We start from the raw sequence: 12,341 nt of genomic DNA, 5'->3' as shown, positions 1-12,341 counted from the left end.
GCTAGTATCTGAGGTCTTCCTGACTCCAGGTCCACCATTCCTATTCACTGCCCTGTAACGGCAGAGTCAATATGTCAATAACTAGGTCCACAGAGGATGTAAGCAGAGTAGATGGGGGGGTAGGGAAACCAGCAGCTTGTGGGGGCTGAGGCTTGAAGGAAGCAAGGGAAGGTAAGAGGTGGAGGTGAAGAGGAAGAGCATTTCAGGCACAGGAACAGCTCACTAGAACAAAGGCACTGCAGATGGAGTGTCATCTTGGAGGAGCAGAAAGGAAGCTGTGGAGGGGAGCCCTCTGCCTCCTGACTGGCAGGCATCCGGGCACCACAGCAAATGTCAAGAAAGGATGGGCCCCCGGGGAGCTGGAGGAGGCATCTCTAGCTTGCCAACCTAGTCAGGAGGCGCTATCTGCAGCAGGGAAGAGTGAGGCAGAGATGAGACCCACCAAAATGGCCGGTAGCTCTTTGAGGAGCTTCAGTTGAAGTTTCAGAACCCAATTATGTTTAATTGGGTCACGGAACAAGATTGGTGGGGAAATGAGGCATGCCTTTTGAATTCATTTCAGTTAAACCAAGCATATAAGACACTGACTTTAAAAGAAAAGCGAGTCTCAATTTTAGTCCCAGCGCCTCTTCTAGAGAAACCACACCACTTATCATCCAGTCTTTGGGCCTCAGTCTTGCCACCTGAAAATTCAGAAGGCTAAACGAGATCAACAAAAGGGATTTTTTTCCTTTTATAAAAAGGAAAGTAATTTTTAAAAGTATTAATCATCATTTTTACCACTCACACATAGAGAGGGAGGTCAGTCAGTAGATTCCCAGATTCTCTACCATCTTTCTTAATAATGATCTGTTTTCTACTGGTCTTTCAATCCCTAAACATCTTCCCTGTTGTTTAGTTCCTTCTTTAAATGACACAAGCTCTGATGAGGGCAGGGATCAAATCTTGCTGTTTATATCTTTCCCAAGACTTAGCAGAGCACTCCACTGAGTGCTTAATGTTTGTTGAAATATGCAAGTTTAGATCTCATGTGTCTGTCAGGCTCCAAAGTGACATATATAAGAACTTAATGCTCTTCAAAAGGTGACTTTTTAGCATGCATATGAGCATTACATTTACAGAACTCATATAAACTCAGAATGAAAAAGCTCCAATGAATCTATCTACACACAAATGGTTAGGTTCCCCAAGGAAGAATTCTCAGGCATATAAACTATGAATGATGAAATGGACAACATGTAAATGTTTACTGATTGATTGTATGATCCTATTTCCTGGAGCATTCCTGGTTAGCAGGGAAGGTGTGGGCTAAACATCCTTCCAGCTAAGTGAAAAACAGACATATTTCCTAGAAGCAATAGTCTTAAGCTATTAACATCTAGCCATTAATGATTAATTAATTAATTATTTGCTTGATCTGTACTTCCTCTCCCCTTGCACCTCTAATCTGGTATTCTTCCAAAGAAAGACCCAGAAGAGTAATTAAAGAATTTTTTTCCCCAGGGATGGGGGGAGAAGGGAAATGGTGGGGGAGAGGAGATGAAAGGTGAAATTTCAGAGGTGGAAGGGACCTCCAGTCACCAAGTCCAAGTCGTATCTGGGCAGGAATTTCCTTTACAATATCTCTGATAAGTAGTCACAGAATCAGCGCTAGGTAGGTGGCTCAGTGGATGGAACGCCAAGCCTGAGGTCAGGAAGACTTAAAATCAAATCCAGTCTCAGCAACTTGACAGCTATGTGTCCCTGAGCAAGTCATTTAACTGCTGGCTGCCTCAGTTTCCTCGTCTGTAAAAATGGGGATAATAATAGCACCTTCTTTCAGGGCTGTTGTGAGGATTCAAATGAGATAATACGTGTAAACTTCCTTGCGAACCTTACAGTGCTGTATATGTGCTAGATATTGTTAGATGCAGTTAGGTGGTGCAGTGGTTAGAGTGCTGGGCCTAGCTAGAGTCAGATTCCCGAATTCAAATCTGGCTTCAAACACTTACTAGCTATGTGACCCTGGGAAAGCCACTTAACTTCTGCTTATCTCGGTTTCTTCAAATGTAAAATAGAAAAAACACATCTGGCAGGGTTGTTCTGAGGATCAAATGAGATAATACTTGTAAAGTGCTTTAGCACAGTGCCTGGCAGTAGCAGACACCATATAAATGCTTGTTCCCTTCCCCCTTATCTATTTGAAGATCTCCAAAGATGAGAAACTCATTATCTACTGAGGCAATATACTCCACTTTTGGATAGCTCCAACGGTTAGGAAGCTCTAACTGTCTGCAAGTCTACTTCTGTTAACTTCTATCCAGCGATCCTGAGACCAGGAAAACTCTCTCTTCTACATTCCAGACTTTCAAATACTTGAATACCAAACTCCTCCCTTAAATCTTCACATCTTCAGGCTGAACACTCCCAGCTCCTTTAATCATTAAGGTTTCCAGTCCCCTTAACATCCTCTTCATCCTCCTCTGGATTTACTCCCAGTTGTCTATGGCCTTCTTAAGATGCGGTGCCCCTGTTGGTGGAGTTGTGAACTCATCCAACCATTCTGGAGAACAATTTGAAACCATGCCCCAAAGGCTATAAAACTGTGCATACTCTTTGATCCACTACTAGGTCTCTAGTGATCAAAGAGATCAAAAAAGGGGGACCGGACCTATTTGTACAAAAATATTCGTAACAGCTCTTTTTGTGGCAAAGAATTGGAAATTGAGTGAATGCCCATCAATTGGGAATGGCTTAACAAGTCGCACTATATGATCGTAATGGAATACTGCTGTGCTGTAAGAAATGATGAACAGGCAGATTTCGGAAAAACCTAGAAAGACTTCTATGAACTGATGCAAAGTGAAGTGAGCAGAACCAGTAAGAGCAATATTGTACGATAATTAAATGTGAATGACTTAGCTAATCTCAGCAATACAATGATCCAAGGCTACTCCAAAGGACTCGTGAAGAAAAATGCTGCCCACTTCCAGAGAAAAAACTGATGCAGTCTGAATGCAGATCAAAGTACACTTTTTTTCATTTTCTGTATTTTTTTTTCCCTTTGGGTCTGTGTCTTCTTTTACAACATGACTAAAATGGTAATATGTTTTCCATGATTGAACATATATAACCTATATCAAATTGCTTGCTATCTCAGGGAGAGGGGAAGTGAGGGAGGGAGAAAGAAAAATTGGAATTCAAAATTTTTTAAAAACTGAATGTTAAAAATTGTCTTTACATGTAACTGGGCAAAAAACAATGTTACTTAAAAAAAAAAAGATGGCGTGCCCACGACTCAACTCCATACTCCAGGTGTGTTCCAATGAAGATGAAGTACAGTGGAATGATAATCTCCCTTATTATTCTGGACATCATGCTACTCTAAATGCAGCCGACTGAAGACTAAAGCAGCCTGCTGCTGCCTGTGACTCATGCTGAGCTTGCATTCTATTAAAGGCCCAAGTCCTTTTCATTTGCTTAGCTAGACCTCTACCATCCTGTTCTTTAAAAATCCAAATGCAGAATTTGACAATTATCTACATGGATTTCATCTTAGTAAATTTGGTCCATTATTCCAACCTGTGAGATTATTTAGATTCCAATTCTTTTATCCAACAATTTGTCTGCCGTCTGCTTTCTTGCCCAGTTTTATGCTCCAATAAGTAGGCTGTCTCTGCCTTCATCTGCCATTGATAAAAATGATAAACAGAACAGGTCCACATGCTGTTCCTCTCATCAAGCCTCACTTTGACACAGTCATAGGCTCAAAGATACATCAAGTATTCCAGTCCCACGCCCTCATTTTACAGATGACAAAACTAAGGCCCAGAGAGATACAGAGACCTGCCTGAGGTCACACAGGTGTTAAGTGGCCGAGGTGGGAGTTTAAGCCCAGGCTGCTAATTCCAAATCCCGGGCTCTTACCACTGCACCAGGCTGCTTCCCTGGGAAGTAACAACATTGAGAAGGTCAAGAATTCCAGGATGGCCTTAAGTGAGGTCCTGAGTTATTTGTTGGGGGGCAGAGGTTGTGGGTGGCTAGAAGCATGGTGGCCTTAAGTCATTATCCACTGAACTGATTTTCCTCAGCAAGATTTTTTTAGGGCAAACCTAATAAAGTATAGATGGCAAAGCCTTGGTTTTTGTTTGAAAGCCATCCACTTGTGCTCCAACCAGAATATTAGCTGGAGGATGGGGGAATGGAGGGTATATAGCATTCTTTTGGCTAATGTATGCTTAAGTCACCTAGGATTGTCTACAAGCTAGATAAGAAACTTTCTCAGTCCAGCTAGAGAACACCTTGGTGGTGGCTGAGTGAGTTGGCAAGCTTTCCTATCATGCCGCTCCCCACTTCTACTGCATTTCTTTAGATACCACATCTCCCCACACCCTGAAAGGAGAGCATACAGAGAAGGGATTTTTCAGTTCTGTTCCTGGGTGCTGCCAAAGCATGCTCATCATGCCAGCTGTGAGCACAATTTCCCAGCCTTCTTTCTGCTTCCCAAGGGATAAGAGTAGGGAAAGAAGCCATCTTTCTTAAAAAGGGCAAAGAGGATAATTATAATTCCAAGAGAGAAATCCATGACCCCTTCACCTATGGGATTTATGGAATGTCCCAACACTAGTCACTAAAAGTTAACCCTAGGAAATATGCAGTATTTAATCAGGCAAACAGTCCTACTGTCAAGAGTCATGAGGTTCATTGTTAACACCCTTACCTTCAATGGACTTTCCTAAATGAAACAAAATTTGGATTTGGTATATCTTGCTATAGTCCCACAAGTTTTTCAGGCCCCAAATTCTTTTCTGATGTAGTTAAGAGTCCAGACTCTAAATGAAACCTGTGTGCTTGAGGAGTAGGAAAAGGATGAAGGACACAGAGGGAAAGAACATATGCTAAGTTCTTTAAGGCTAAGCCTATATTAAGTCAATAGTTTATTTCTGGACTTCTGAAGCCACCTGCTGCTCACTTTACTGTCTAGACAGCCAATGGCAAGAATGGGAAAAATGTGTGAACATTACCACTGGATCAGGTTGAATACGGTATTTAGCTCACTGCGAAATGGAATTTATATTCACTAAGTGATTAGTTACTTCCTGCACTGTACACAAAATCTGTTTGTCTGCTAATGTAGATAGGTCCTCTGAATCTGAAGAAAATCACCAGAAAGCCAAAGACTCATCTATGGACCATCTTATTAACTGTTTAACCAAAACACTGACTGTCTGTATTTATTTTACAGAAAACAGCAGTTTCAGCACATTTTTCCGCAGCAGACTGATATCTGCCATTCGGCAAAATGAAAGCTAGCTGACTGGCTTCTTGCCCAGGCTCAGCCCCTCCTAAGCAAAGATCACACCCACTTATTGAAACACTTTCAACACTTTGGGCTTAGATGCAAGTGAATGGAGGAGGCAGCTAAGGGCACATGGTTTCTCATGGAGAAGCTGAGGGGGAGAGAAGAAGGGGAGGGATAAGAATACCTTGATCTAATTCTCAAAAGAAAATGATTCACATGGTAGAATTAAGCACCTTAAAACAGCCAAGTCTTTACAAAACCATCATGATCAAATCAGAAAAGGGAAAAAGGTAAATGAAGTGTCTACCTTCTTTCCTGCAACTTGGAGAACTCCCAGATATGAGCTGCTCCAGCTAAAGCAGCAAAGAAAAAACTGGTATAAGACTAAAAGCTGATAAGGAAAGTTTCATTTGCCAATGCTCCAATCCAAATGCCACAGTAAACATGATTCAGTGGGGATGCTAGGGCATTTTCCCTCTACTCTTGACAGACGATGACTTCCTTGGCTATTTAATGAGCAGGAAGGTGAGGCTGAAGCTATAGATGCTCTAGACAATCAAAGGAACTTCCCAATGAGACCACTGGATGCTTGCTACCTAAAGAGGTCATTTATCTTAAAAACAATGACTAAAATCCTGGTTGGCACTGAACACATCCTGTCTGTGACCCTTCATGTCCCACCCCACTGCTGAATGTATGTTAGAGCATTCTGTAATCAGGACTGTGTGGCTACAAGTGAACAGGAAGAACAGAAAGAACTGAGACTCTGTGGAGTTCATGTCAGTAGCAGGGAGTGTGGTTTGCTTACGGCACTTGAAGTAGATGAAGCCCTCTATAAAGGTTTCTTGAAGAACTTTTCAAATATAAGCTCTTTCTCCTCAAATTTTGATCCTTCCCCTCTCATCTACAGTGGGAAAGCTATGGGCAAAGGTTAGCAGACAGGTAGCTGAGTGGGGGTAACTACTGATTTCTCTCGTGTCTTTCTCCCAAATGAAATAAATCACATCCCTTGAGCAACTCTCCACAACTGAACAGAACCAACAGAAAGAGCTGCTTTAAAAGAACAGCAACATTTCTGTGGCTGTGTATTTCAGAGTATATGTTAATGAGCACTTCTATTTGTTTATTCAATCCAGTGAGTATTCATTCCCACCCCTTACTGAGCATGATACAAATGAATCAAAGATCAATCAATTAGTAAACATTTATTAAGCACCTACTAAGTGTGCCAGGCACTGTGCTATGCCCCAAGACCACAAAAAGAGTAAAAAGACAGTCCTTGCCCTCAAAGTACTTACAATCTAATAGAGGAGACAATATGCAAACAAATAATGTACAAACTAGCTAAATAGCATAAATAAGAAATAATTAACAGAGGAAAGGAACTAAATTGGAACTGAAATTTGAAGCCAGTGAAGTCAGAAGTCCAAGCAAAGGAGGGAGACCATTTCAGGCATGGGGACAGCCAGAGAGAATGCCCAGAGCTGAGAGATGGGAGTGTCTTGTTCGTGGAACAGCCAAGAGGCCAGAGCCACTAGACCAAAAAGTACAAGATGGGATATAAGGCGTAAGAAGACTGGAAAGGTAGTAAGGAGCTAGGTTATGAAGGACCTTGAATGCCAAAAAAAGCACTTTTTATTTGATACTGGAGGCAATATGGAGCCACTGGAAGTTTACTGAATAGGGGAAAATGACATGATTGGACTTGTGTTTCAGGAAAATCACTTTAGTGGCTAAATGGAGGAGGTACTGAAGTGGGGAGAGACTGGAGGCTGAGTGGGGGTAACTACTGATTTCTCACCAGCAGCTACTGCAATAATTCAAGTGTGAAGCGATGAGGGTCTTCACTAGGAAGCTGGCAATGTCAGAGAAGAGCAGAGGGCAGGTTTGAAAGACGTTGCAGAGGGGAAATCAACAGACTTTGGCATAACTGGGATATGGAGGGTGACAAGATAGTGAAGAGTCCAGGAAGACTCCTAGGTTGTGAACCTGGGGGATTGGGAGGATGGTGTTGCCCTCTACACTAAAAGGGAAGGTGAGGAGCAAGGGAGAGTTTAGGCAGAAAGATAATGAGTTCCGTACTGAGTTTAAGATGTCCACTGGACATCCAGTTTGAGATGTCTGAAAGGCAGGTGGAGATACCAGATCTGAGACCAGCAGAGAGGTTGCGGGAAGGCAAGTAGATTTAAGAATTGTCAGCAAAGAGATGGGAATTAAGTCCATGGGAACTAATGAGATCATCCACTGAAGTAGTACAGATGGAGAAGAGAAGAGGGCCAGGACAGAACCCTGAAGGAAACCTATGGTTAGAGGGAATGAGCTGGAGAAAGATCTAACAACAGATTCAGAGAAGGAGCGGTCTGAAAGGTAGAAGAGCCAGTAAAGAGAGGTATGCTGAAAACCTGGAGAAAAGAGAATATCAAGGAGGAGAGAGTGATCCCAACAGTGTCAAAGGCTACAGAGAGGTCCAGAAGAATGAGGATAGAGAAAATGCCAAGATGATCTTGTTTCTAAAGAACTTTCCATCTAATTAGATACACATCCAAGACAATAGTAAGGTATCCTCAACATAGCCAAGATTCAATGAAAACAAAACAAAACTCCACTATGAGCTATCCGGCTGGTGGTGGAAATAAAGGGTCATGGTTTTATAGATACCGAGCTGGGAGAGACCTCAGGGGTCATCTAAAACAGATCAGGAAACTGAGGTGCAGCCACCTGTGAGTAAAAGAAACACTCAATTGCCTTCTCAGTGGGGTCGGGTACAAACGTGGCACTGGGAATCCCTAAATACATGAAGCACTAGACTTTTGGTTCCAAGGTTTCTTCATTTCAGCGTTCTATCATGTTTTACTCCTAAGGCTCACAACAAAACCAGACATAACCCCCTGATCTACCCCGACCCTGGACAGGGAGGTGTTCAAGTGTAATCAAACACGCGCTTAGTTCCCCACACCTGGCTGGCTGTTCTTGGTGCCTGAGGGAGACAAAACAAAGCCTAGGTGGTTTAGCACTACTCTAGGCACAATGAGTAATTCAAAAGTAGCACAAGGAAGCTGGAGTCAGAAGACCTTCGTTCAAATGTGACATCATAAGCTACGTGACCCTGGACAGGTCACTTAAACTTCAGTCTCCCTTAGTTTTCTCATCTGCCAAACAGACATAATAATAGCACTTACCTCCCACGACTGTTGTGAGGATCAAATGAGATGACAATCGTAAAGTACTTTCCAAGCCTGTAGAATGCTGTATAAATGCTAGCCTTTATTAGGCCAAGACTTTATATCTGACCCTGGAGGTATCAGGGAACTAGGGGATTTAATGATAAAGGGATGATGTGGTCAGACTGCACTTTCAGAGAACCTCACCCTGGCAGCTGAGAGGAGAACCAGCTGGAATAGAGAGAAAATCGAGGCAAAGAGACCAATTAGATGACTGCTGCAATAGTGCCAGTGAGAGGTGATGAGGGTCTGCCTGAAGCAGAGTGGGGGCTCTGTGAGGGGACTGAAGTGAACACACAGCAGAGAAGTTTTGAAGGTACAGACTACAAGATGGGGCGATGGACCGGACACATGTGGTGAAGGAGAGCTAGCAGTCAAGGCCAACAAGTAGGTTTCAAGACTGCATGCCTGGGGAGAGTACCTTCAGTACTAAGAGGGACATCTGGAAGACAGGGTTTGGGTAGAACAGCAGTAAGTTTTGTCCTGAACATGCTGTGCTGGAGATGCCTATGGGACAGCCAGTGCAAGATGTACAAAAGGGAGTGTGTGATGTGGGACTTTGGCTCAGGAGGAGCGACTAGGACTGGAAATACAGATCTGGGAATCGTCTGAATAGAGATAGATGACCATTTGACCTATGGTAACTGATGAGATCGCCATGTAAGAGAAGATAGAGGGTGGCCATTTCATTAAGTATGAGGCCAGTGTAGGTCAGACAGGCTGCATATTGACTCAGAAAACCACAAATTAACATTATCTATATTCTACTGCATTTTTATTTGTTTTGTTAAACATCTCCCAATTGCATCTTAATCTGTTTCTACCCTGGAGTTTAACACCTTGACTGTGGGAAACTCTTCAAGACTCAATTCCAGAGCAAGCACTGAGCTGCCTGAAGTGAGAGGTCTGGACTAGGAATGCCTGGTCCACGAACGTGTGCACATTCTGCCAAGCACTGTGGTTAAACCCAGAGACTTATAGTTAAGCCATCAAAAAAGTAACGATACAGTTTTTATTTTCTGTAAATCTACTAATGGTGTCATTATTAAACTTCAATCTGTTTAAGAAAAGAAAGAAGGTAAGAAGGAAAGAAAGAAAGAGAAAGTAGCGTAAGATATGGTCCTAGACATTAAGAAACCTAAAGGCAAGGGAGCAAAGAAGGTTCCACTGCTATCCAGAGTCATAAGGTAAGATACTCTCTTTTGGGGTGGTTTCACCAAAAATTACAATGACGTCTGCAATAGAGGAGTTAAATGAAGCAAGACGGTCAGAATATGTGCATTTATAGAGCAACAAGTTACTAATAGTCAGCACTGGGATAATACAAAGAGATTAACTACAGTCCCCGTTATGGACTGGCTGTTGTTGTTCGTCCTCTGTTCTTGCAGAGGACCGTGACATCCAGAAGGTGATGCCAGGACTTGCAAGTGAATTGGATTTAAGTGATCGAAGGCTGTGAAAAGTCACCAGCCCCACATTCTCTTCCAGAGCCATGATACAGATCAGGACTGCTGGAGATGGCCTCCTACGGAGTGGCAGGAAGCTTTAGAAGAGATTAACAAACACGCAATGAGATCACAGAGTAATATTTTATTAGCTTAGTGGTTTCCGCAGCCCCACATATCTGTTCAACTGGGCGTTCATGTGATTTCAATTTATTATGGGAAGCTGGGGACTGCTTTAAAGTTAGTGGGTGGGATTTAGATGGTCACTTTAGGATGGGGGAAGGGGAAAAGAAGTATTTCAGGGGAAGAAAAAAGCCTAAAGAACACCGATCTGGCATCACAGAATCACACTGGATACAAAATATGTGATAGCCATGTAAAAAGGTTCCATATAATATCCCATTTACTGGGACGTGTTTTAAACAGTTCAATCTGTATAGTCTAAAGTAAAAAGATATATTAGATCAGTCCATTCCTGACTTCTGCTCCTACCTCTTACCAATCACCTTCTATAACCAGGAAACTTCATGACTGTATTTAGGATGGACTGAAAGAGTTAAGAGAAATGGGTAAAACTATCTAAACTGACAGGATGTCTGTTAAAAACCCACTGAAGTCATGTTATTTCCTGCCTAACACGTGGCCCTTGACAAAGCTGCTATCATTTACAAACATGCACGCCTGGGTGCGTTAACACCTCTATATGCTTGGTAACCGTTGAACATAAAGCCTACTTCCTGCTGCCACATGACCTTGTGTTGCTCTGGGCAGGCAGGTCACTTGCTCAACATGAAAAAAAAAATGACCCGTGCTCAACACACTAATTCCAGGGACCTGCTGGCAGCAACTGTAGCAGGACACAAGCCCATGAATACTCTCCCTCCCCAGGAAGAGCTCCTGATCCAGCTGGATTAGTGGTCTGTTTCCCACTTAACAAATCTACAGGGAAAAATCAAGAAGCTCCAGCTTTCACTTCCCAAGTGATGAGTGTTTCTGTACGGTACGAACACTGCCTCTGGAGGGTTCCATTCACCCCAGGGTTTAGTACCTTCACATGTATTAATTTACTCATCTTTTTAGTCTATGCCACAGAATAAGGCAGCCGTCCATGTCTTACAGATGAAGAAAACAAAGGAAAAAAAGGAGAAAATATTGGCAGACAACAAATTAACAATGAGAAGAGACTTCAGGGAAGCCTGGACTGCTCATTTTATGCTTGGGCCACAGAAGCTATTTAAAGACCACTGGGGTAAAAGAATCTTACAACTGAGGAAGCTCAATCTACTCACAACCATTTCTGTCTTTGAGATCCCCTGTGTTACCCAAGCCCCCAGAGCAAGGGCTAGAAAGAAGTCTGACTTTTAGGAGGTCATAGGAGAGGAAAACTAACAGGGCCACCTCTCTGGGAGACTAAGGAAAGGTGCCTACTAGAAATTTCACAGATGGTAAGAGAGCTGGCAAACTTTACTGATGAAAGAAACATAACAATTATTTCAATAAGCTACCAGTTATCCAAATGCCTCACCACCTCACGCTATCTGTCTTCCCGATTTCTTCATGCCTTCTCACACGGAGGTAGATAATTGTTTGGTCAACGTACAAAAGCCAGAGTCCATGTAGCCTTTTCTCTTTTCCAGATATAACATCTGGGTTGGTTTGTTTGTTTTGGTGCTGTGAGAGGCATGTTTGTGTACATTAGTAAGAGTGTCTGCACAATTATGGAATAGCTGTTAGAGATCATTTGGTCCAATTTAGGGATTTAATGGATAGCAAATCAATGAGTTTATAGTGGGACGTTGTAGTCAAAAAAAGCTAATTGCTAAATAAAAGTTGCATAGTGTTTAGAACAAGGGAGGTGCCCTGTTCAAAACACACCTAGAGGAGTATGACCAGGATGGTGAAGAGATTAAAGAATATGTGATAATAAGGATGAACTGAAGGAAACCGAGAATTACACATCACAAATGTGTAGGAGAAGAGGTGAGGATCATAATAACAAGAACAACAGTTATATAGTGTCTCCTATGTATTAGGCACTGTGCTAAACACTTTATAATTATCTCATTTGATCCTCACAACAACCCCGGAAGAAAGATGCTTTTATTATGCTCATTTTGCAGATGGGGAAACTGAGGCAAATAGAGGTTAGATGATTTGCCTGGGGTCCCAGAGTCAGGAAGTGTCTAAGGCAGAATTTGAACCCAGTTCCTCCTGAAGCCAGGCCCAGCACTCTGTGTACTATGGTACGCACCTGGCACTGTGTTAGGTGCTGGTGAAACAAAGACAAAAAAGAAATAGTCCCTGCCCCTCAGAGTCTTACCTTCTACCAGCGGAACAACACGATAAACATACTTTAAAAATAACAATAACAAGAAGCTTTTGGGGCCTATTTGG

The 12,341-nt window shown here is 42.5% G+C and overlaps 1 protein-coding gene across 3 annotated transcripts in view; it reads right to left on the bottom strand.

Moving 5' to 3' along the window:
• Positions 1–12,341, bottom strand: part of ZNRF1 (zinc and ring finger 1) — a 91,822-nt gene that overhangs the window by 33,322 nt on the left and 46,159 nt on the right. The window lies entirely within an intron of this gene.

The sequence above is a fragment of the Phascolarctos cinereus genome, unplaced genomic scaffold (assembly GCF_003287225.1).
Source record: "Phascolarctos cinereus isolate Bilbo 61053 unplaced genomic scaffold, phaCin_HiC Scaffold_2;HRSCAF=192, whole genome shotgun sequence".
NCBI lineage: Eukaryota > Metazoa > Chordata > Mammalia > Diprotodontia > Phascolarctidae > Phascolarctos > Phascolarctos cinereus.
Note: the sequence above shows the minus strand (reverse complement) of the source record. Positions and strands in the feature narration are given on the sequence as shown.